This window comes from Crocodylus siamensis, chromosome 7 (genome assembly GCF_052110815.1).
Source record: "Crocodylus siamensis isolate JL-2025a chromosome 7, ASM5211081v1, whole genome shotgun sequence".
NCBI lineage: Eukaryota > Metazoa > Chordata > Crocodylia > Crocodylidae > Crocodylus > Crocodylus siamensis.
This window is the reverse complement of record NC_143401.1, coordinates 27,985,719-28,009,213: the sequence shown is the minus strand read 5'-3', so window position 1 is coordinate 28,009,213 and position 23,495 is coordinate 27,985,719. Positions and strand designations below refer to the sequence as shown.

Sequence of the window (23,495 nt, the reverse complement as noted above, 5' to 3'; positions counted from 1 at the left end):
ACATCCATGTGCATGCCCCTGGAAAATTCATGGAGCAGATCCCCAAGGAATCCATTTCTAAGCACTTGCAGGAGAAAAAGGTGATTAGGAAGAGTCAGCATGGATTCACCAGGGGCAAGTCATGCCTGACCAACCTGATTGCTTTCTATGGAGAGGTGACTGGCTCTGTGGATGTGGGGAGACCTCTATTTTAGCAAGGCTTTTCATACAGTCTCCCACAGCATTCTCCCAAGCAAGCTAAGGAAGTATGGACTGGATGGATGAATGGACTGTAAGGTAGATATAAAACTGGCTCAGAGAGTAGTAATCAATGGCTTGATGTCTTGTTGGCAACTGGTATGAAGTCAAGTGCCCCAGGGGTCAATCCTGGGGCCGGTTTTGTTCAGTGTCTTCATCAATGACCTGGAAGATAGCATAAAGTGCACCCTCATCAAGTTTGCAGATAAGAGGTGGTATCAAGTGGAGTGCCCCAGGGTTTGGTTTCATTCAATATGTTCATCAACAACCTGGAAGATGGTATACAGTGCACACTTGGCAAGTTTCCAGATGATACCAAGCTGTGGGGAGTAGTAGATATGCTGGAGGGTAGGGCTAGGATTCAGGGTGACTAGACAAGTTGGAGGACTGGGCCAAAAGAAATCTCATGAGGTTCAACAAGGACAAGTGCAAAGTCCTGCACGTAGGATGGAACAGTCCCATGCACTGGTACATGCTGGGGTTGGACTGGCTGGGCAGCAGCTCTGCAGAAAAGGACCTGGGGGTTTCTGTGGACAATAAGCTGATTATGAGCCAGCAGTGTGCCCTTGTTGCCAAAAAGGCTAATGGCATACTAGGCTGCATTGGTAGGTGTGTTGCCAGTAGGTCAAGGGGAGTGATTATTCCCTTCTATTGGGCACTGTAAGGCCACACCTGGAGTACTGTGTTCAGTTCTGGGCACCCCAATATGGAAAGGATGTGGACAATTTGGAGACAGTTCAGTACAGGGCAACAAAAATGGTGAGGGGGCAAGGGGATATAACTTATGAGGAAAGACTAAGGGAACTGGGCCTATTCAGTCTAGAGGAGAGGAGACTGAGGGGATTTAATAGCAGCCTTCAACTAGCTGAAGGGAGGTTGGAGCTAGACTGGTGGCAGATGACAGAACAAGAAGCAACGGTTTCAAGTTGCAACATGGGAAGTTTACTTTAGATATTAGGAAGAATGTTCTCACTAGGAAGGTAGTAAAACACTGGAATGGGTTACCCAGAGAGGTAGTGGAAGCTCTGTCCTTGGAGGTTTTCAAAACCTGGCTAGACAAAGCTTTGGTTGGGATTATCTAGTTGAGGATGGTCCTGCTTTGAGCAGGTGTTAGACTAGATGACCTCCTGAGGTTCCTTCCAACCCTTACTATGATTCTATGTAGGTTTAAATGTTGGCATCACATGATTTGGGCAGAAGGCAGGGTAGATTTGTATACACTTAGTCAGCATAAGTATTTGTGAGCCCAAGCTCACATAATCAGATACTGTGTATCTAACTAAATCAGATATATGCTGACAGCACCTGAAGTGTGCTGGGGCTTTCAGAAACGTATCTCTGATTTAGTTAGTCTATGAGATGCATATCTACCCTGCTGTCTGCCTGACTTCGGGCTAACATGGCTCACTACCTGTTTCTTATCATATAACTTGATTAAAGCCATGTATCATCCTGAGGGATAGCCAGCTTTGGTTTGTTGCAGGTAGGTCTTGCCTCACCAATCTCATCTCCTTCTATGACCAGGTGACATATCACCTAGACAAGGAAAAAGAGATTGATATCATATATCTTGATCTAAAAAAGCTTTTGACTTGGTATCCCATGATCATCTTGTAGAAAAACTGGCCAACTGTGGCCTCAGCTATGTCACAGTCCTCTGGCTGGGGATTTGGCTCTGAGGTCAGACCCAGAGAGTGGTAGTTGATGGGAATCAATCATCACGGTGCACCGTGACCAGTGGGGTGCCCCAAGACGCCATCCTTGGGCCTACACTCTTTAACATCTTCATTAATGATGTGAACATTGGTATCAGAAGCGGACTGGCCAAGTTCGCCAATGACACCAAACTTTGGGGTAAAGCGTCCATACCCAGGGACAGGATGGTGATCCAGGCTGACCCTGACAGGCTCAGAAAATGGGCAAATGAAAACCTGATGGTGTTCAACACTGAAAAATGCAAGGTACTCCACCTTGGGAAGAAAAACCTGCAGCATGCTTATAGGCTCTGCAGTGCTACACTTGCTAGCACCACAGTCAAAAGGGACTTGGGGGTCATGACTGACCACAAGATGAATATGAGCCAGTACTATGATGTCACAGCTGGTAAAGTGAACAAAACTCTGGCTTGCATCCATAGATGCTTCTCAAGCAAATCCCAGGATGTCATCCTCCGACTGCACTCGACCTTGGTGAGGCTGCAGCTGGAGTACTGCATCCAATTCTGGGCTCCACAATTTAAAAAGGATGTGGAAAAGCTTGAGAGAGTCCAAAGGAGAGCTACGTTCATGATGAGAGGGCAGGAGAACAGGCCTTACGATGAGAGGCTGAGAGCTATAGGACTCTTCAGCCTGGAGAAGCACAGGTTAAGGGGGGACCTGGTGGCTGCCTATAAGTATATAAGGGGTGTACATCAGGATCTGGGGGAATGCCTGTTCTCCAGAGTGCCCCATGGTATGACAAGGTCCAATAGTCACAAACTCCTCCAAGACCGTTTCAGGCTGGATATAAGGAAAAACGTCTTTACTGTCCGAGCCCCCAAGGCCTGGAACAGACTGCCTCCAGAGGTGCTGCAAACACCTACTCTGGACTCCTTTAAGAGACATTTGGATGTTTATCTTTCTGGGATACTTTGACCCCAGCTGACCTCCTGCCCCCGGGGCAGGGCACTGGACTCAATGATCTTCCAAGGTTCCTTCTAGCCCTAATGCCTATGAAATCTATGAAAACATTTCAGTGGAGATCTTGAAGCAGAAGCTAGAAATCCTCTGCTATCATCATTACTTCCCTGAATACATCTAGACACACCCTGGAAATTCATCTCAGTCATGAATCTTAGCATACAGTATAGAGGTATACATGGACCTAGAGGGACAGCCTTCCATCTTCAGCTTCCTCTGTGCAAAAATGAAGTTTATTTCATACCTATGGGGACTTTTTACCGTCTTGTACCATCTATACTTTTCCCAGAGCCTGACGAAGGGACTTGACCCTGAAAGTGCAGAAAAGGACAATTTTCTTGTGACTTCCCAGTTGGTCTAATAAAAGGTGTCATTTTGGAACCAAGAGGTCTAGTTTTTTGTATGTCAGTCATTAAGTTACACACTCAGAAGGTGACTCAGAGGTAAATGGGGATAGTGCAGAGCCTGCATTCACCTTGATGTTCCTAGGCTCCATACACAGACCTCATCTACTACTACATACTAACAAACAAGATGAAAGGAAATGGTTCCATTATGCATCTTTTCATTTCATCACTTCACAGACAGGCTTCTGAGGATCAGCTGACACTTGTACTGAAGATGATCAACAAATCAATAAATGCTAAATGTGTTTGGCTTCATTAAGTGAGTATTTTATATCTGAAGGCTATTCCCCTCTCTTAGGGAACTGTTCTCCAACCATTCTTTCTCTTAGGGAACCATCCTCCAATGTCATCAAGTTTCCATGCACAGAAATACCTTCACTGCAACTGTGGGGATGGTCCAGGTTACCTAATAAAAAGAGGGACAGAGATAGATGCTTCATTCCCCTTGTACCCTGTGTCATCATAACTGCCAAGGGGCAATGAGCATAGAATCTACTAAACCTGTCTCATGTTTTATATCTGTTTGCCATGGGTGGCATGGCTGGACAGAGCAATACAGAAGTTGGCCTCTTCTATGGTTTTGATTTCTGATCTACAGAAATGCAGTGAAACCAAATTTAATCCGGCTCCAACATCTATTTTATTTCAAGGGTGCCAAACCCGTTGGCTCCCATGGGCCAGATTCAGACTGTGGGGTATTTTTTACAGACCAGATCCAGATTGCAAGGCTTTCTGCTTTCGAGCAAATCCCGGGACATCATTCTCCCCTTGTACTCGGCCTTGGTGAGGCCGCAGCTGGAGTACTGCGTCCAGTTTTGGGCTCCACAATTCAAAAAGGATGTGGAGAAGCTTGAGAGAGTCCAGAGGAGAGCCACGCGCATGATCAGAGGTCAGGAAAACAGATCTTACGATGACAGGCTGAGAACCTGGGACTCTTTAGCCTGGAAAAGCGCAGGCTCAGGGGTGATCTGATGGCCACCTATAAGTTTATCAGGGGTGACCACCAGGATCTGGGGGAACCTTTGTTTACCAGAGCGCCCCAAGGGATGATGAGGTCGAACGGTCACAAACTCCTGGAAGACCGTTTCAGGCTGGACATAAGGAAGAATTTCTTTACTGTCCGAGCCCCCAAGGTCTGGAACAGTCTGCCAGCGGAGGTGGTTCAAGCACCTACATTGAACACCTTCAAGAGTAAATTGGATGCTTATCTTGCTGGGATCCTATGACCCCAGCTGACTTCCTGCCCTTTGGGCAGGGGGCTGGACTCGATGATCTCCCGAGGTCCCTTCCAGCCCTAATGTCTATGAAATAATGTCTATGAAATCTGTAGGCTGGACGACCTGACAGTGGCAGCAGCAGTGTTACTTTCTGCAGGTGCTGTAGCTGCTGTTTTGGAGCAGCTCCAAAACCTAGGAAGTTAATGTCACTGTTGCTTGTCCCACCTTACTCTTTTTCCTTGCTACTTATTTTAGTTGCCAGGGGTAACTAAAAATCCTGACTGCAGCAGCAGGTAAGATGCGTGTGTGTGGGGGGATAGGGACATAAGATGAAAGTGGCCTTAACTCCCTGGATTCTGAAGCAATGCCAAATCAACAGCAGAGATTTAAGGCCACTGCTCTGCAGGCCAGATGACTCACTTCTGCACGTTGGGTTTGTCCTATGGGTCTTATGTTTGACCCCTCCTCTTTAAACCACAAGAGGGAGAACCAAAGTTTATTTTCATGTTTTAGCTACTGTGGAAAAACCTGTTGCATTGGACCAGCCTGCTCAGAAAATGGATAACCTGCCCTAGCCAGGATTTCTCCTTATAGTTCAATGAAAACTCCATTCCTGAAACTTACTCTTTCTGACTGGTGTATGCTTAGGAAGACGGATTACTTGGACAGAGATTATAAGGCAGAGAAGTCTTTGTGTTTACTTCAAAATATTTAATTGAAGCCAATCTATGCTCCAGCCTTTTCCTAAAAGCTCATGTAGGAAAGACATAGACATTGAGCTCTTAATCTTTCAAGTTTGATCTGTACATTATGCTTTAGCAAAGTATATAATCTTGGTCTCAGTGAAGTCAGTGGTAAAACTACCATTGGATTCAATGAAAAAGAATAAGACCTTCAAATTTGTATGAAACATTTAACATTAGGACTGATCCTTTTATTTATTTAATTTTTTTGTGAAAATTATTTCCCAGATCTGCCCACCACTTTGTCTTTCCACGCCTCATTTCTTATTTTCAGGAAAGTAACTTTTTGCCAGTTCTTCCTTCTCTTCTACTAATATTTACTTTTATTTCCAGGCTCCTTAACGTCCACACTAAGGGACGTGTAAACATGCAAGAAGTTACAATCTGTGCTGCAAAGATTTTACACTCATGGAACCAAGGAATTTCAAGTCTAAAAACATATACTTCATCCTTTTTGTCACAAGGCTAGCTTAAAGCTATTCCAATCAGCAGTCTTAGTTCCTGAAGAATGTAGTTTAAGAATACATACAAATGAACACAGAGCAGATCTCTCAGGGTACCAAGTGCTGGAGAGAGATTGTCATAGCTTAGAAGAGTTCACTGCAATGGTACCATGTGTGTGTTCACTCTTACTTAAAAGACCTACAGCCAGACTACAGCTCCTATTCCCTGACTGCACAGGCAGCTGGCATACAGAGCCGTAGTATGGGAACTTGCTGCTAGGAGAAAGAGCTTCACTTCAGCAATTCTGGCTGTTGAGGGAATCCCTTGGGCTATTCTAAATTATACCACAACCCCCTAGAGCAGCCTAGCATCTGGAAGGTACAAAAACGGCCCCAAACCACTCTGCCACCTACCCTTTCCTTGTGCTGTGAGGCAGTAGGATTCTTGGCCTTTTTTTTGGTTCTATTATTATAGTTCTTACCCTTGCTTGGGGAAAAAATTCTTAAAGAGGAAGAGATTTTTTAGAATTTTCTGTTATTTTTTTAAGCAGTTGTATGAACATGTCTCTCCACGTGTGACCATAAATGGGGCTTAATACTGCTCTCAAGGAATTCCATGACTTTAGCGAGAGCAGATTTGGATTTTTTGTTTGGACAAAACTGTTCCAGATGCAGTCCGGAGGATTCCCACCATATATTCCTTTTTAAAGCCTAATTTTACCCTCCCTTTCCATGCAAACTTCTGGCTCCAGCTGTAGGGGACCAGAGGAGACCAGTGGTAGATATGGTAATGTACTTTTATCTCAAAGATTACTTTATATTTTATCAACACAGAGCTTACCAGACTGACTTCAAAGGAATTGCACCTGGTGTAAATTAAGTGAAGAATTTGACTCTGAACAAAGGATACTCTTTGAATATATGGCACACTCTTTAAACCCTATATTTCCCTAAAAAGGACCTGATTCTTATATTTGAGCTAAAAGAAAATAAATAAATAAAATGCTCTTATATGCACCAGTCTTATATGTGCATATTTTAGTAAATGTGTCTTTATCTGATGTTTTGAGAGACAGGAAATTTGGGTCTTAAATCAAAAGTAATAAAGTACCGAAGGGCCTCAATTACAGAAATGCAAGCCACTCTTGTGATGCAAATATAGACATCATAGATGCAGGACATTGCAAGGTGTTTAAAGGACAAACTTCTATCTCCTCAGCTTCTTACATATCACCTGCACTGGAAGCATCTTACCCCCTTGAAGCCACATTGGAAATGTAAGTAGTCGAAATATCAGTTACCCGAGAATGGAATTCGGCAAAAATAATAGGACACCTTTATAACCAGGGAAGCTTTACTGATTGGAAATGGCCACAGGCTTGGACCTGCATTTCTTTTTATTAGGCAAAGTTTGTCCTATTGCCTGGTATAAGTTAAATCTTAGTATAAATCTTTATAAGTGTCTGGCTATGTTTTTACTCTGTAAAGGGGACTGGTTTTTCAGATGCTTAACATTTGCAAACAGCAAGCTCTTAAACCTGCAGCATCCAAAATCTCTGGTCACTTTTGAAAGTTCAGGCCTTCATCCTTAAGTGTTAGTCTTTTAGCAGAGCCCTTTATTCATGCACAATGTTTGTCTATTGGTATCAAGCCAGGGGCCCCAGTTCTGGAACAGAACATAAATAGACTTGTTGTGTGTAGCGTGTAAAATTTTTCTTAGAAAAAAAAAAAAAAAAAAAAAAGAGTGCTATCTTCCAAGTCACTTCAGCAACTTTCTGCAGCATCTACTGATGCAGATCCAAAAAAAGGTAGATATTCCCATGTCTGCTAGGGATGGTCACCAACCAGCACCTCATCTACACATCTGTAGTAACTCCTGTGGTTAGTAGATCTCCGTGACAATTTTTCAAAAAAAAATCTTCATTCAGAGATTCATTCATATTACCTGGTTCAACTTGGTAGGCCAACTAGCAATATATCATGATTAACTTTTTTAGTGGAAAACAATTGTATATTAAGGAAATACAATAATTCCTATGACTGGTAAGAATGCACTGATGTTATAAGTTATCTGTAAGTATTTTTAAACAGTGATCTTTTCCTACCATCTAGAGAGGAAAGAGGGTTGTCCCAGGAAGGCAATAGTACTGGTACAGAATGCAGTCAAGTGATTCAGGGTACACCAGAACATTTTCCTAAGGCATTGAATGTGTTTGCCCTCTCTGGTAAATTTGCCCTCAAAATGCAAATGGAATCCAGATTCAAATGGGTACATCACCTAAAGCTTTATGAAAAGTCTTGATATGTCTTTTTTTTTCTAAACTAAAAATTAACCATTCAAACTTCCTCAAGGCATACAGCTGCCAGTGATAGAGACTGTCCATACAAACCCCAATATTCCTGTAAGACAAACATTCTTAAGAAGGCTGTTTTTGTGGTGATGTTTAGATAAAAGCAGGGAAACTAACCAATCATTGTGATGTCTTTTTTTTTTTTGGTAACTATTGTAAAATTTATTCAGTGAACTTTTCTTTTGACTGATTGCATTTGTTCAAGACGTTTCATGTTTCGGTGGTTGCCACTTGTTATTTTATGAAAATACATATAAATAAATGAAAGAGCAAGAGAAAAAAGGAGAAAAATATATTTTTTAAATTCATTGAAACAATCCATTGTTATTATTTCACAAAATGTTGATGATAATGAACATCTACCATTCCAAAATATAAAGTAACAACATCTTTCCATTGACTTTAATGGGCCCTGGCTCAGAGTTTGAATCTTCATCAGCATGAAGGTCTGCACTGAATCTCTAACTTTGAGATGACACAGTTATAAGATGTACTTTATAGCCAAAGAACAGAAATAACTATACCACCTTACTGGGTTTGAAAAGCAGACTCCAGCACCTAGAAGTTTTACCCTCTCTGCTCTCCAGCCTGATGCAAGCAAAATAAGAAACTGATAAACACACACATAATACATTGTGTGATGCTTTGTGTATAGCTGAGAAATTTGTATGACATTTTCTCCCTTCTATTTCTCAATAGGCAAGTGAAGACTTGTGCACATTTGTCAGACTGGCCCTCCATTAAATGTCTCTTCATGGAAATAAGGGCATATTTATGCAGAGTGACTAATGAATGGATGCATTCCAGCATCTGCTATTGTGTATTTCCTGTAAAGTCGTTTATTATTCTATCTAACAAACACTGTGTTCTTGGGTTGATGTTTAAGATTAATGAGGCATTTACTCCTATTCAAGAAACAAGTTCAGAAGACACATTTTCTCCCACTGAGTTTTGTTGATAGTTTAATTAATGCCATTAATACATATAAGTCACCAAGAACAGTTTTACAGTAACACTGAAGGAAAACAGGGAGATTCAGAGTTAAAGCTGAAGCATTACCTATCTGATGTCCAGATAACTCAAAGCTCCCCAGATAGTGGTGATCTTAAGGTCGTGTGTAGATGAAATGAGAGCCATGCGTGCACAACACTTTAAAGCGGGCTGAATGCTTTTGCATCACTTTAATGATGTCGGTGTTTTCATGCCTTGACAGCATATTGCACATTAATTCCAGCCGCTGTAGGAAATTCGGCAGCATAATGCCCCTTAAATGATTTGGGGTGCAGCAAACTAAAACTCCTCCAAGAAGTTTTAGTTTGCTGCACCTATCAAACTAAAACTGGGCTCTGTGCAGCTCTGTGGCTCGGCAGGAAGCCCTGCAGGCAGCCTGGCAGCAGCCTGGGAAAGCAGCTCCACCCAGCAGAAGTGGCGAGCCTGATCTCCATCCTCCTCCCCACCCAGAGCCTGCCTGCCTGCCTGAGCTGTGCGGAGGCTCAGTGCTTCCCTCTGCAGCTGCAATGCCCCCTGGGATGGGTGCCATAGGGGCGGCAGGGGGGCCACAGCTACCATGGAGGGAGGTACCAGCCCTGCCCTCACAGCCCAAGGACTGCTCTGCCTGCCAGGAGCTTGTCTTCCCTTCCCTGCCAGAGAGGCATGTATGTCAGCAGGGTACGTGCATGACATGGGGGGTTTAATCAGCCCTAAATTGAAGTGTTTTTTAAAACCCACTGCTTCGGTTTAAGGCCTCCATTTCATATACACACACCCTTAGAGACTACACCAGTAACAAAACCAAAATGTAATGAGCTGAAGAAGTGATGAAGTATTGATCATAACTCTGTTTCCTTGCTTGTGTAGGCTTAGTCAAATCTTTACAGTTTTTTGTGGATGCATGTCAACTTTCCCCACTCCACTAGCATGAAAGAAAGAGATAGAGAGAATACCCCCTCATTGAAATGTATGAGTTAACACACTAGACCATAACCACTGTCTCAGAGTTGTCATGGTCTCTGGTTTAAAGATGTACTGGGGGGACTTTTTAAAATGTCTATTATTACATTCCTTCTGTTGTGTCAGTGTAATGGCCCTTTCCACACTCATAGAGCTTATTGCAGAAGTCTATATGTGGGGCATTTTGTTAGGGATGAGGCATGAACTCATTCTGCCTAATTCTCAAGTGCACTCAGACAGTGCGATTTTGAAAGCTTGATTTGACCTGGAACATTTAGCTCACAGGCCATGCCAGGGCAACTGAAGAAAGGAGAAGACAGAAAATGCTAATGGAAAAAATGGTGCTTATTGCATGCCTGTATATCTTCCTGGCTTTTCCTCAGGAACAAATGTGGTCTCAAAACAAAGCCATTCCTCCCAGTCACGAACAAGAAAACTTTATGGTCTGAGGTCCTGACAGAGTCACCTCTAGTCTCGTCCTTGTTCTGACTTAAGGACATTCTCTTTTTATCCAGCATATAAGGTCCTGGTTACTCAAGACCTCCATAGCCATCATCCGTCCTGGATGATCCCTGAATTCTTTTAACAAGCATAGGAAAGAAAGGCTTGGGATGAAACTCCTACCAGATCGTTCCATCCTCAGAATCCAAAGACCTTTTAAGCATCACATCACACCACCATACACATAAGGCCTTTTAAGGTATCTTCTAACATTAGTACAGAACATTGACATTATTTCTTGCCAATTTTAAAAAGAAAAAATGGGATTAAATTACAGGAAAAATGGTTTGTAGATACAAATTCTGAAAACCTATAGAAAGCAGACATGAAATGATAGAAATGATTTGTGTGGTCCTGAATAGGGCTTATCCATGCTATGTTTTTTTAATATAGCAGTTGGTTGACTTTTACCTGTGTAATAGCACCCATTAGAATACACTGTGGGGACTGAGCTTCAGCTTCCAAGGACAGGAGGGGACAGGTTGTAGCCTCCTGGTTGCTTTCTATGCTATTGTGTCACAGGATAAACGTAAGGATTACCTGAATGAAGTTATGCCTACTGAACGTCAGTGGCCTTCTCCAAACTTTGCATCTCTCTTGGGAACAGGTGGCTGGGTCAGTACTCAATGCAGAAAAGCACAGTAGAGAAGAGAACAGATGAAGGACTGAGGAGAAACAAAACAACAATCCATCAGTTCACTTAAAACAAAAATTGATGCCAGACAAAATGACAGCGTAGGCACTGATGCTTCGGAGAGGTCTCTGAAACACCCAGTCTACTAACAAGCACTTTTGTATGCACCCAGACAAAAAAAAAAAAAAAAAAAAGGAAGGACGTGGCACATGCATAAGATCTCCAAGACTTAGAAATTCATCTCCTCTGCTGATTGTTCCTACTTTAATCCTGCTTCTGGCATCATAATTATCTTCCAAGCCCTGAAGCATGATGCCATCAACAGAAGTGTATGCCTCCATTGAGGCCTTCAAATGAGGACTAAGCAGTATCACCAGTGAGCTACATTGCAGCATTCATACCAACATCCATATCGATACAAATGGAGGAAGCAAAATAAAGAAAGCAGTGCTGCCTCCACAGGGAATGTTTTTCAGAAGGCAACAGTCAAGGTGGATGCTTGAATAGTATGACTAAGGGTGGGAAAGAAGGACTTAAAATTGATCAGGAAAGAATAAAACATAAGGCTTAATCTAATTCCTAAATATCACCTAAGAGAACAAGATTTGTATGTAAAATGATCACTCAGAATTGTTTGAAAGAAATCTGATTGATAACTTCAAGAAACTATATTTTTCCAGGGCTTTCATGCTGTTTAGTCTGTGGCTGTTAGAATTAGATTTAAAGACACACTGTACTGAACTGTGTTAGGCGTGTGAAAGGACTTTCATTCCTCATTAGCTGAGCATAAGAAAGGATTGTAACTTTTACAGAATGAACTAAGAAGCTTTGTAAAAAAACCTTTAACTTTCCTTTAACAAAAATCATACTTGTTAAAACTTTTTTATTCCCAGCTGAACTATACTTCAACCCAAAGCAAATAAAGTCATTGGTTGACTCCATTCTATTAGAGGACAGCATGAAAACAAAAAGTCCAATGGGTCCTTGAACAGTGGTCCCTTGTCTGTCACATCAAGACATGGCTTATGCTTCACACACTATTGACCATGAAAGGCAAGCCTTGCGACTTTTGAAGGCCCATCACAAAAAAGAGAGAGAGAGGGAGAAAACTTTTCTTGAAATGTCGTGCATGGGGGCTGACTGCTCGTATCTCCTATGATTAATGACTTGTGGCCTTATTGTGTGGAAGCTGCTAATTAGCTTCAGACTGATTAAGGACGCAGAATGCAAACTTCAGCTTGATAAACCTGAACTTTTTTCTCCCTTCCCCCCTTCCCACAACCAGAACAAACTTGGCATGTGGAAACTCTGACATCCACTTTCTTGAAAAACACTGGACAAATTCTGGGTGAGAACTAACATAATCCCAAGCAACTCACTTGGCATCAGCTCTGCTGAGCAAGAAGCCTGAACTGCAGTATTTTTCTGGTCAGCATAGGGTTTTTTTCAGTCCTATCCAGGTTTCCTGTTTTTTGTTTAACAACATGCTTGGCACATTTATTGAGCAGACATTGCATATTAACTAACTTTTTTCAAGAACCTTTTTGAATTCAATCTTTTTTGAACCCATCCAGTGTTCACTTAATTTTTCCTTTATATAATTATTAACAAATGAGAGTCAGTTAATCGTAGCATACCTAAATCACAGCACACAGCCTTTTAGAGGCTCATTATAGATGCATTATAATAAAAGCAGAAAATCCTCAACTTCTAAATTGTTATTGCTTAGCATTTTGACCACCTGCTTAACTGTAAAAAAAACCCCCAAACCCTCAATTTGATAAAAGTTGCAGGCCATAATTATAGAGGTGGAGGTCTCATATCTAGAAAGTTTTATGCCCCTGATGCCTTAACCCCCGAGGATTAAATTTGCTTAACAAGTTGATCTTCTCATGGAAAAGCATTGTATTTCACCAGCACAGGAATGTTGTGCATACCTACACAAGCCAGATTTTTAACACTAACCTCATCAAACTGATGTACTACAGCATAAGGCTGATTAGCTTAATAACTGATTACTTCTCCTCTGGGCACAAGCAACCAAAATTAAAAACTTTAACAGCTCATATAACAAGTCTGATTTTTAGGAGATCTGCAGCTCCAAGTGGGAGGAAAAAAGAATGCATTCACAAAACAGCTCCAAGAATAAGGAGGTTTTTTGTTTTCAAAGAGGTGAATGAAAGCACTGGTAACACAAACCCACCAAAAAATCTTTAGATCTAGAACCTGCATAAATATGCAAGTATACACCAACAATGTACAAGTACTAAATTAACTATAGAGATTATCTTAGTGGAATTATTTGTGATTTTACTGAACCAATTTATTCCATAAATCAGAATCTTCCCAAATAGAAGGGGCTTTCCTTTGAACCCTTTGATCTAACACATTATTAATTTGCTCATGATTAGTTTGTGTTGCTTTTTCCCCAGGAGGCCTCAATGTAGGTTCTACTGTGATAGGCACTTTAAGCACATAAACATGAAAACACAGTTCCTGCTCACAAGCCTCCAATAATGTTTGTATACTAAATTTACACACAGCAAGTACCTGCAATGGGCCATACATGTAGAAAAGTCTGTAGGATCTGGGAGTAAACTTATGATGAGAAACAACAGATGGCCACAGACAGACAGAGGGGAGTGCAAAGCAACATAAAATGACTATGATTAGCATTGTAAGTAGGAGTCACAGCACACCATGCACAGTATCTTTTATGTCCTCAGTTAGCAAAATACTCCAACGTACACTGACTTTAAGCATGTGAGTAGCCACATTGACAATAACAGCAATCAAAGTCTTAATTACTTTCCATATATGCACATTTATTTGTGATTTCTCACCTATCATTAAACATATTTGCTACATGATAAAAATTTAATGGGGGTAAACCCCATGGTAGTGGGGTTGTTGGGGGGAAGCGGGCGTAACTGCTGAATAGATCCATGCCTCACTCCACGCCTGGATTTAACCTTAAGTATTTTTAAAGCGTTAGCCTGGGTAAGAGTCTCTTCTGGCTTGTTTTGCTTTTGAAATAATCCTTTGCAGTGTCATAACTCACAATCTTTCTAGGCAGGCTTTGTTTATATTTCTTTATTGTTTGAGAACAATAGAGTTGTGACCTGCAAGAACTAAGAACTGCAATCAGGACCCACTTCATACTTTCTCAGGGTGCATTTTCTGATGGAATGAATGGAAAAGAACTCTATTGATGTCAACCCACAGGAGGAAAATAAATTTCCTAATAAATCTAAGTGTAAATCTGTCTCTCAGCTCTCTCTCACCAGCTATACAATCCACCAAGAAGTGAAAGCACAAAATTAATACGAATAACAAGGAGGATGTGCAAGAGCTCAGGACTGAAATATTGCCCATTGACCAAAAAGAGCAAGTTTCTACATTTGGGCCATCTTTGGGGGATGGGATTCAGAAGATACAGAAACAACAGGTGGAATCAACAGTGTAATGTGAATAGGTTTGACTCCGAAGCCATGAGTTTACCACACCCTGCTTTTTCCGTCTCATTTTCTACACCTATCCTGGGGACTGTCTGTAGTTCTTCGTTAACTCTGATATTATTAATTCCAGGGACATCAGGCACAGTTTATTTGAGCCTCCTAATAAAGTGGATGATTTTTGCAACCATAGAGTCTTCAATGCACTTCATCACAGGTTGGTTCAATCACTTTTGTGACCAGGAGGCAGTAAAACAAGTGACCCATCCCACATGCTAGAAATAATTGAATGGTATTTGGGGCCAGATCCTCAATTGGCATAAGCCAGTCTAGTGCCACTAAAGTTAATGACACTACAACCATTACTACCAGATCATAGGCTGAACCTTGACCCCTACTTGTTGAGTCTTTGTGTATTGTGCAGTTCTCCACAAGAGAAACTACTGTTTGATTTATAATTGCATAGCCACGATTACATCATGTACAGTGTTTTCCTCTTCTGTAATGCATCCTCAAAGCTCTCTTCTTTTGCTTAAGCTTCCACTGCTAGCTTTCAGCCCAGCATTCATTACACCATCCACAGACACACAGACATTTTAAGAGAGGACCAAACAAAATGAATCTATAACAATAGGCATCATCATTTCCTTTGTCATCCATTCCTCCCCTATGTTCATTTTCATCCTTTGCCATCTCCACTTTATTTTATGTGCTCCTCATTGTGGGTAGCCAATATATTTTTATCATTGCTAAATTTCCAGACATGCCTAAAAGTAACACCACAGACAATTCTAACATTCATTTTCTTCGTCTATCTTCTGTGATTCATTAACTTGAAAAAAAATCTTGTTCTTTTATTGTCTCATACTTTGTATCCCTTCCTGGTAGAACGTGGTTCACTGCAGCTGCTATGTATTCACTTATAAGATTGTAAAAGCACTTTGGACACAATGACGTTGGACTGGTGAAGATATTTGGGGCCACTTTCTGATGACTAGTAGATCAGATGGAAGCGTTGTTCACTTTCTAGGGCTTTAAGGGAAGAAAATGCTCAGAGGAGCTTTTGGGGACTGAAGCATTATTTTACACTGTAATTTTTCAGAGACAGAAAGAAAACACCTAACAAAATGTACACCTGTTGCAAGGATGGATCCATTCAGTGGAATACATTTTCTGTGCACTGAACTGAAACAAAGAATAATTAGTGCTGAGTGTACACTTCTTAACAAATAATTTACTCAATTAATGCAGCAATATTTAACTCCATAATGAGATGAGCGAAAGCTTGCTTCTTAACATCCACAAACTTTGCCTCTTAGCTCCTAATGTAGCAAAAAAAATTGCATTTAGTGTCTGGATGTGAGTTTTTTTCAGTTCATAACAAGTCTTCAAGCAGATCATGGTTCTTCATATTCACACATTATGGAAAATTATTATACAATTTTTCTTGATCTAGACCTCTATGTGTACATGTTTGTAGCAAACAGTACTCAACAGTCACTGTACAAGCATTGTTGATTACTTGTGATTGGTCACAAAGCACTTGGTGTTTTCTTTGATTGGGTGATTATAGCTGTCATCAGGAGAAGAGAATGAGGAAGCCACCAGGGCTTTCACTCTAGCTGGGAAAGGGAACAATTTTTCAGAAAGAAAGCAAGACTGGGGAGCTATTTAGGAAAATATACCATTTTTTTTCCCTAAATCCTACTGGCTTTATCTGATGCACCATTGCTAGGCAAACCAAATCAAACTGTTTGAGATTTATTACTTGGCTGCAGGATTAAATATAATTCTCACCCGACAACTGTGCAAGTGTCTTCAGTCTCGCTGCAGTCTTCACTCATTTAGGCTTCAATCCTGCTCCCATTACAATGAAAAATGAACAACTGCAGTCATTCAGGATCAGATCGCATATTGCCTCCCCAACAAGGATCTGACAAGGTGGGTTGGGAACCCTGTCCACCAGCTGTACCAATAAACAGTATTCTCCCCTCCCCCGACACCTGCTGAATCTGAAGCCTAAATACTGTGAATGTACACGCCTCAAAATATGGACTATGCTTTTCTGTGTTTTTATAGTGCCTAGCACAATGGGTTTGGATCTGGACTGAGACCTTTGTGGCATTCTTATAATACCAATAATGGTGCTCACCTATAATTATCCTTGTATGACCACCAAAATGTACAGGTTCAATCTTCATTGGGAAAGTGGTGACCAGCTTCTTGTCTGGCTCCTGACTTTCTTAGGTCCAACTCCTCACATTGTATTAAGCGGTGCCCTTATAACATATGCTATCTGCTTCTGCATTCACTAGGACTTAGACCTCAGTGGATACGTCTACACAAAATGCTTAATAACCATTGGACTAATTCTACTGAGCATTAGCGTAGGTGGCAAAAACCATGCTAATGCACAGTAAATTAGTTCAACGAGCATTAAGTATCACCTAAAAAGCACTCATCTGAGCTAATGTTCAGTGGCACTGAATATTACAGGTACTAAACGTACTGCAGTGTAATTACAGAGCATTAATGAACATGTAAACATGCCCAGGCAGATTCAGCAAAGCCTTTAAGTAAGTGCTTTGATGAACTAAGGCAGGGGCGGGCAATTATTTTGGGTGGAGGACCGCTTACCAAGTTTTAGCAAGCTGTCAAGGGCTGCATGGGTAACCCCACCCCTTGACAGGTGCCCCACTCCCCGGTTGAAGTCTTGTGACCAGAAGTCCCACCCTTTAACCTCAAACTTTGCCACCAGAAGTCCCTCCCCTTGCCCCTGGAAGTACTCATTTCAGCAAGGGGTTTTGCCATCTCAGAACCAGAAAAATACCAAATTATATTCTAAAAAGTAATCATCAACAACATTCATTAATTTGATTTAAACAAAAATTTTGTCCTGATTTACATGTTTTTGTGTAGTGTACGCAGAGGTGACTTCAGAATCACTTAAAATGAAGTCTTATTCTTGTATATTGTGGGGGGTGGGTACAGGTTTGTGGGGGCTATGGGTATGTGGGTTGTGGGTGGGTATGGGGGGAGCATGGCTGGGGTTTGTGTATAGCAGTGCGAGGGGAGGCATAGGTGCATGCGTCTGGGGGAGGTCTGCATGTGGCACCCACCCTATGCACACACACACACACTCTGGCCCTGTGCCTGCAGGCAGGCAGGCAGACACACACACACACACCCCTACCAGCCCAGTCCCATGCTCTGCAGTTCAGGGATGCAGCTAGGAGACATAGCCACATGCTGCTGGAGTAGGTGGGGGCAGGAAAGCAAGGAACTGGCTGGGGGTGGGCGGGGATGGGCTGCTCAAGCCTGCTGAGGGCTCCCTCTGGGTCCTACTGCCCCCAGCATCAGCCAGCTTTGACAGGGAGGTGGGGAAAATAAATAGTAACATATTAAATTTTTTTAGTAAATTAATATTTACTAAAAAAAGAGAGGCATAGGTGCATGTGTCTGCGGGGCTCTGCGGGCTCGATATAATGGCCTGGAGGGCCAGATCTGGCCCACGGGTCATATTTTGCCTGCCCCTGAACTAAGGCCCCAGTGATGAGAAACTGCCATGGCAGCAAAGGACTCATTGAAATGACTTACTGCAATGGAGTTTGGGGCTAGGTACAGACATTCCAAAAGCCCGAGGTAGAATCGATGGAAGTTATACAGTTTTATCTAAGTAGCAAACAGAACATTTTCACCCTTGTGGGGGGATGGGACAAATCTTAGACAAGTTTTGCCATTTTAAACCAGTTTGTGTGCGCGAAATTTCTGTTCTGTTATGGGCATAGACCAGTTTCCAATCATTTATACCTAGCCTGGATAAGGTCTTCAGATACTGACATGCAAAAGCTCTGCCATCAGTGAATAATTAAAACTTTGAGTTCAAAATATGTTTTCTAGGAGCATGAAGGCAAAAGGAACCGATGAACAAACAAACAAGCCCTCAACTTGATTGCTTGTGAAAAGCAAGTCCAAAAGACTAAACTCAGAGCAGTAAGCAGCTTTTGTTCTGCTTTGTACAGCTCTTAGCATTTATGAAGTGGTAGTCTATGACTGGGGCTTCTTGGCACTACATCAATGAGCACAATAATAGATGGCATAGGGCTCTAAGTGGTCCTATAAGTGGGTTACATAACCTGCTGGCTTCTTCAGGTGGGCAAGCTCCTTAGCTAGTTCTCTCAAGTACCTATCTTCATGCAACAAACAAGCCAACAAATAAATCAAAAACCCTTCTGGCCCTATTCCGGGCACTCAAAGCACAGTAGCCCAGCCTTCTTCTTTTAGCAAATCGTTGCATTCACAGCTTGTTTCTCTCTCTCCTGCCTACTTCTTTGGGAGTTTTTTAAAGCTCCTAGCAAGACATTCCCTGCCTAATCAAATGCCCCTTGGCTCTCTCAACAAGGCTTCTGGTTTCCTCTTAAAGGAACAGACTACCCTATTACAGGCACAAATGCCTAAAAAGCGATTTCTAAATTCAACCAGTTACAGAAAAATTTTGTAGCAGTCCCACAGCTCTAACAACAACATTCTAATATGGGATTTTTCATCTGGACATATCAAACTGCTTTCCAAAAAGTAATTAGTATTTAAGAACTAAAACAGTTAAAATATGGTTTTATGCAAATCCCAGTTAGTAACAATATATTTTGGGGCAAAAGGATTATTCAGCGCCAACTGAAAATTGATACTTGTGGGTTAGCAAAAGTGATTAAAATCTGATGGCTGTGCTCTCATATCCATGACAAGTTGGAAGTGTTTAGTCACACAGAGGAGTCCATGAGAGAGTAACAGAGCTCCAGCTCCCCTCCACCCTGCCTTATTGGAATTGGCACCTAGCTAACCATCTCTACTGTGAAATGTAGGAGGGAAACAGGCATTGAATCTTACAGTTTCATAGTTAGTAGGGTCGGAAGGGACCTGAGCAGATCATCAAGTCCAACCCCCTGCCATGGCAGGAAAGAGTACGACCCCAGTAAGGTGATTGTCAAGCTTTGTCTTAAGGACCCCCAGGGTAGGAGCCAGCACCACTTTGCTTGGAAGTTGGTTCCAGATCATAGCTGCCCTGACAGTGAAGTAGTGCCTCCTGATATCTAATCTGAATTTACCCTCTGCCAGCTTGTGACTCTTATTCCTAGTCACTCCTGGTAGTGCTTGGGGGAACAGGGACTCCCCCAGTGCCTGCTGGTCCCCTCTGACTAGTTTGTAACAGGTCACTAGATCTACCCTCTCCCTTCTCTGATAGAGGCTGAACAGGTTCAGGTCCCTTAGCCTTGCCTTGTAGGGCCTGCCCTGCTGCCCCCTGATCATGCGAGTTGCCCTCCTCTGGACCCTCTCCATGTTGTCTACATCCCCCTTGACGCGCGGTGCCCAGAACGGGACACAGTACTCCAGCTGCAGCCTGACCAGTGCCGCACAGCGGGGGAGAGTATTGCCTCCTTGGACCTGCTTGAGATGCATCTGTGGATGCATGACAAGGTGCAGCTGGCCTTCCTGACTGCCTCCCCACATTGCTGGCCCACGTTCATCTTGGCATCGATGATGACTCCAAGATGCTCTTCTGCCTCTGCACTGATGAGAAGGGAGTTCCCAAGCCTGTAGGTCTGGTGCTGGTTCTTCCTCCCCAGGTGCATCGCCTTGCATTTGTCAGTGTTGAATCCCATCCTATTCTCATCCGCCCACCCCTGTAACCTGTCTAGGTCCGATTGTAGCCTATTCCTTCCTTCTACCATGCCCACATCCCCCTACATTTTAGTGTCATCAGCAAATTTGAACAGGGTGCATGCTTTTCACCCCCTTATCCAAGTCACTGATGAAGATGTTGAACATTGCGGGCCCAAGAACCGAGCCCTGCGGAACCCCACTGCCCACATCCCTCCAGGTCAAAAATGACCCATCCACCACCACTCTCTGGGTGTGGCCCTCCAGCCAGTTGGTGACCCATTTTACTGTGTGGCTGTCGACACCACAGTCCCCCAGTTTCTTAATGAGAATGGGGTAAGCGACAGTGTCGAAGGCCTTCCGAAAGTCCAGAAAGACTACGTCCACTGCTACCCCTGCATCTAAGGATTTGGTGACCTGGTCATAGAAGGCCACCAGGTTGGTCTGACAGGATCTGCTTCTAACAAACCCGTGTTGGTTGCCCCTAAGCATAATGTCCCCTGCTGGCCCCTCATGGACATGTGCCAGAATAATTCTCTCAAAAAGCTTGCCCAGGATTGAGTTAAGACTAACCAGCCTATAGTTTCCTGGGTCCTCCTTCCTCTCTTTTTTGAAAATGGGAACTACGTTGGCCCTCTTCCAGTCATCTGGCACCACACCAGAGCACCATGAGTGCTCATAAAGCCGTGCCAGGGGTCCCGCAATGACCTCAACCAATTCCCTCAGCACTCTGAGGTGGAGATCGTCCGGACCAGCTGATTTAAATACATCCAGTCCCTCCAGAAGTTCCCTGACTAGATCCTCCCTGACCCTTGGCCTAGGTGTGCCTCCCCTGGGGCCTGAGGGGGGCCCGGTGGGGGGGTTGATCCAGTCCCCGCTCAGGAAAATGGAGGCAAAGTAGTCATTAAATAGGTTAGCTTTGTCATGTTCTCTTGTCCTGAGAGGAGAGGCCAGCTGTGAGGCCAGTGAGTGAAGCCAACTGGGAAAGCTTGCTGCCCTGTTACACCATTGTGTGGCTTGAACAGTCAACATAGCAATTTTTACAACCACAACACTCAAATCTTTACACTCAAAAGTACAAGGGAAAACAAGGAAGGTAACAGGTGTTATAATTGATCGATACCCCCACCAGAATTAAAGAACTATACTTGTTCTTGACATAGCCTAAGGAACTGTGGCTGAAGTCATTCCTGACTCCAAACAAAGATGTTGATAAAGGTTCACCTGGTTCTAAAATGACCAGGGAACTAGTGTTGGGGGAGAGGCACCAGTTTAGCTAACCTGATTTTAAATCACATCTTTAATGAAAACAGTGCAACTCTATATTTAGATTAGGCCTAAAGCATTTGGTGGGTCAATCTATGGGTTTGTGATATGCCATATAAATATTATGGAGAGAAAAAAAATAAAAACACACAGCAATCCACAGCATATATTAGCAAATGACTACTTGCTGTCTTGCCGGTTTATATAGCAAGCCCACTGGCTACCATTCATCAGATAAAAACTTACTGAAATGCTATTTGGTCACGGCCTAACAGTCTGGTATTAGGATTCTATGTAAAGTTCACACATGAAACTATTTGACAGACTAACATTCTCTTGCTCAAAAACTGTTATCTATTGCTAAGGGGCAGCAGAATGGACCTGCTGGCAACCAGACCAATTTTAAAAAGACTGCACTAACAGTAACAGGCATAGCATGAAAAACAGTGACATGGGAAAAGCTGGCCTAAATGAGCTCTTTGGTCATGATTTAGGAAACTCTGGAGGAGTGTATATTGTGCAACAAGAAATATACCAAGCCTCCTGTGTCTGATCTTAACTGATTGAGAGACACCTACAGCCTGTATTTCAGCTTAGCAACTAGGAAATAAATACTGGAAAATAAAGTTAATCTGCACTACAGTGATACCCAAAACAAAAATGTTGAAGACTAGCACCAAGTATAATAATATATTATAGACACAACATAAATTAGCACCCAAAGGAAAAAAACTGCCAGTACAAAAAGTTAGTAATTGAAATTATTAGTAGTAGTGAAAAGAATGTATCCATTCTGCAAGCAAGTTGTAGTAATGTTTAATAATTGATAGCAATTCCTTGTAATTGGATACTAATGAATTCATTTACCAAGTAATGCACTTCTGTATGGCTATTCTCTTTACTCAGAAATATTTGTATTAATTTTGTGAGAGTAATTTAAGCACAGTAAGTGATTTCCAGATATATTTATTCATTTTAAGCAGGTTTTAGTAAACAGCAAGTAATTGTGTGACTTTGTGCCTGTAATTAAAGCTTTTATCTGATTGATGGCAGGACAAAGATTGATAACACTTAGCTTTCACATCTATTCCTACTGCCCCAGTCTTTTATTCCGCTGAACTCACTAACAACTGAATTTAACAAGTGAATTTACTGACAAAACTGGGAGCAGACACTGGAGAGTGAGGCTCCCATATTAAAAAAACAGACAAGATTTCAGAAGTTATAGGTCAAATTCCAAGTTCTGCCACAGCCTACCTAGATGATCTTGGGCAAGGACCAAACTTTAAAAAAGTATTTTGGTACCTAACATGCTTGAATTTCAGAAGTTAGGTATTAAAATACATTTACAAATCTGCTCCTTAATTTTACTGTGTCTTACTTTCATTTGTCCAGTAGGAATCATCTTCCATGCTTTCTCTGTCTTAGCTATGTACCCCAAGTGTAAACCCTTTGAGACAGGGGCACTCTCTCTGTGTACTGTTGGGACATCTAGGCACTATTGTAATATAAATAACTACATCTTCCCAGGACAGTTGAACACATTGGCCCCTAGTACATTCTCAGAGATAAATCTAGCATAAGAACCCTTTGTTGCCCATGACCTTTCTGCCTGTGTAGTTAGAGGGCTTACCTCTCTCAGGACACGAGAAAATTCAAGTTTACACCCAAAATCACCCAGAGGGTTAGAGATCTGCCTTTGACCTCTCAGCAATTGGGGCTCACCAGTTCTTGTTCCATTTACGGCTAGGGCCATCACCTCCCTTTCAAAAAGGAAGACTGGGAAATCCACTTTGAATTCCTAACTGCATTTTAAACAGCTATACCTTCCTATCCCTCACTACTTCCTACCTTTCTTTCTTGATAGTCTCTCTCCACACATTGCTCCTCCTGTAGCTTCTCTGAAAACAAACCTTTAAAACTTCTCCACCTGTTGCCCCTTATTCTGCCTGAAT

At 42.3% G+C, this 23,495-nt stretch overlaps 1 long non-coding RNA gene across 2 annotated transcripts in view; it reads right to left on the bottom strand.

Moving 5' to 3' along the window:
• LOC149859644 (uncharacterized) overlaps positions 1 to 23,495 on the bottom strand; it is a 108,835-nt gene that overhangs the window by 54,084 nt on the left and 31,256 nt on the right. For both annotated transcript variants that reach the window (XR_016443492.1, XR_016443491.1), the window contains exon 3: positions 11,068 to 11,192. This is a non-coding gene — a long non-coding RNA (uncharacterized LOC149859644). The remainder of the gene's footprint in view (positions 1 to 11,067; positions 11,193 to 23,495) is intronic.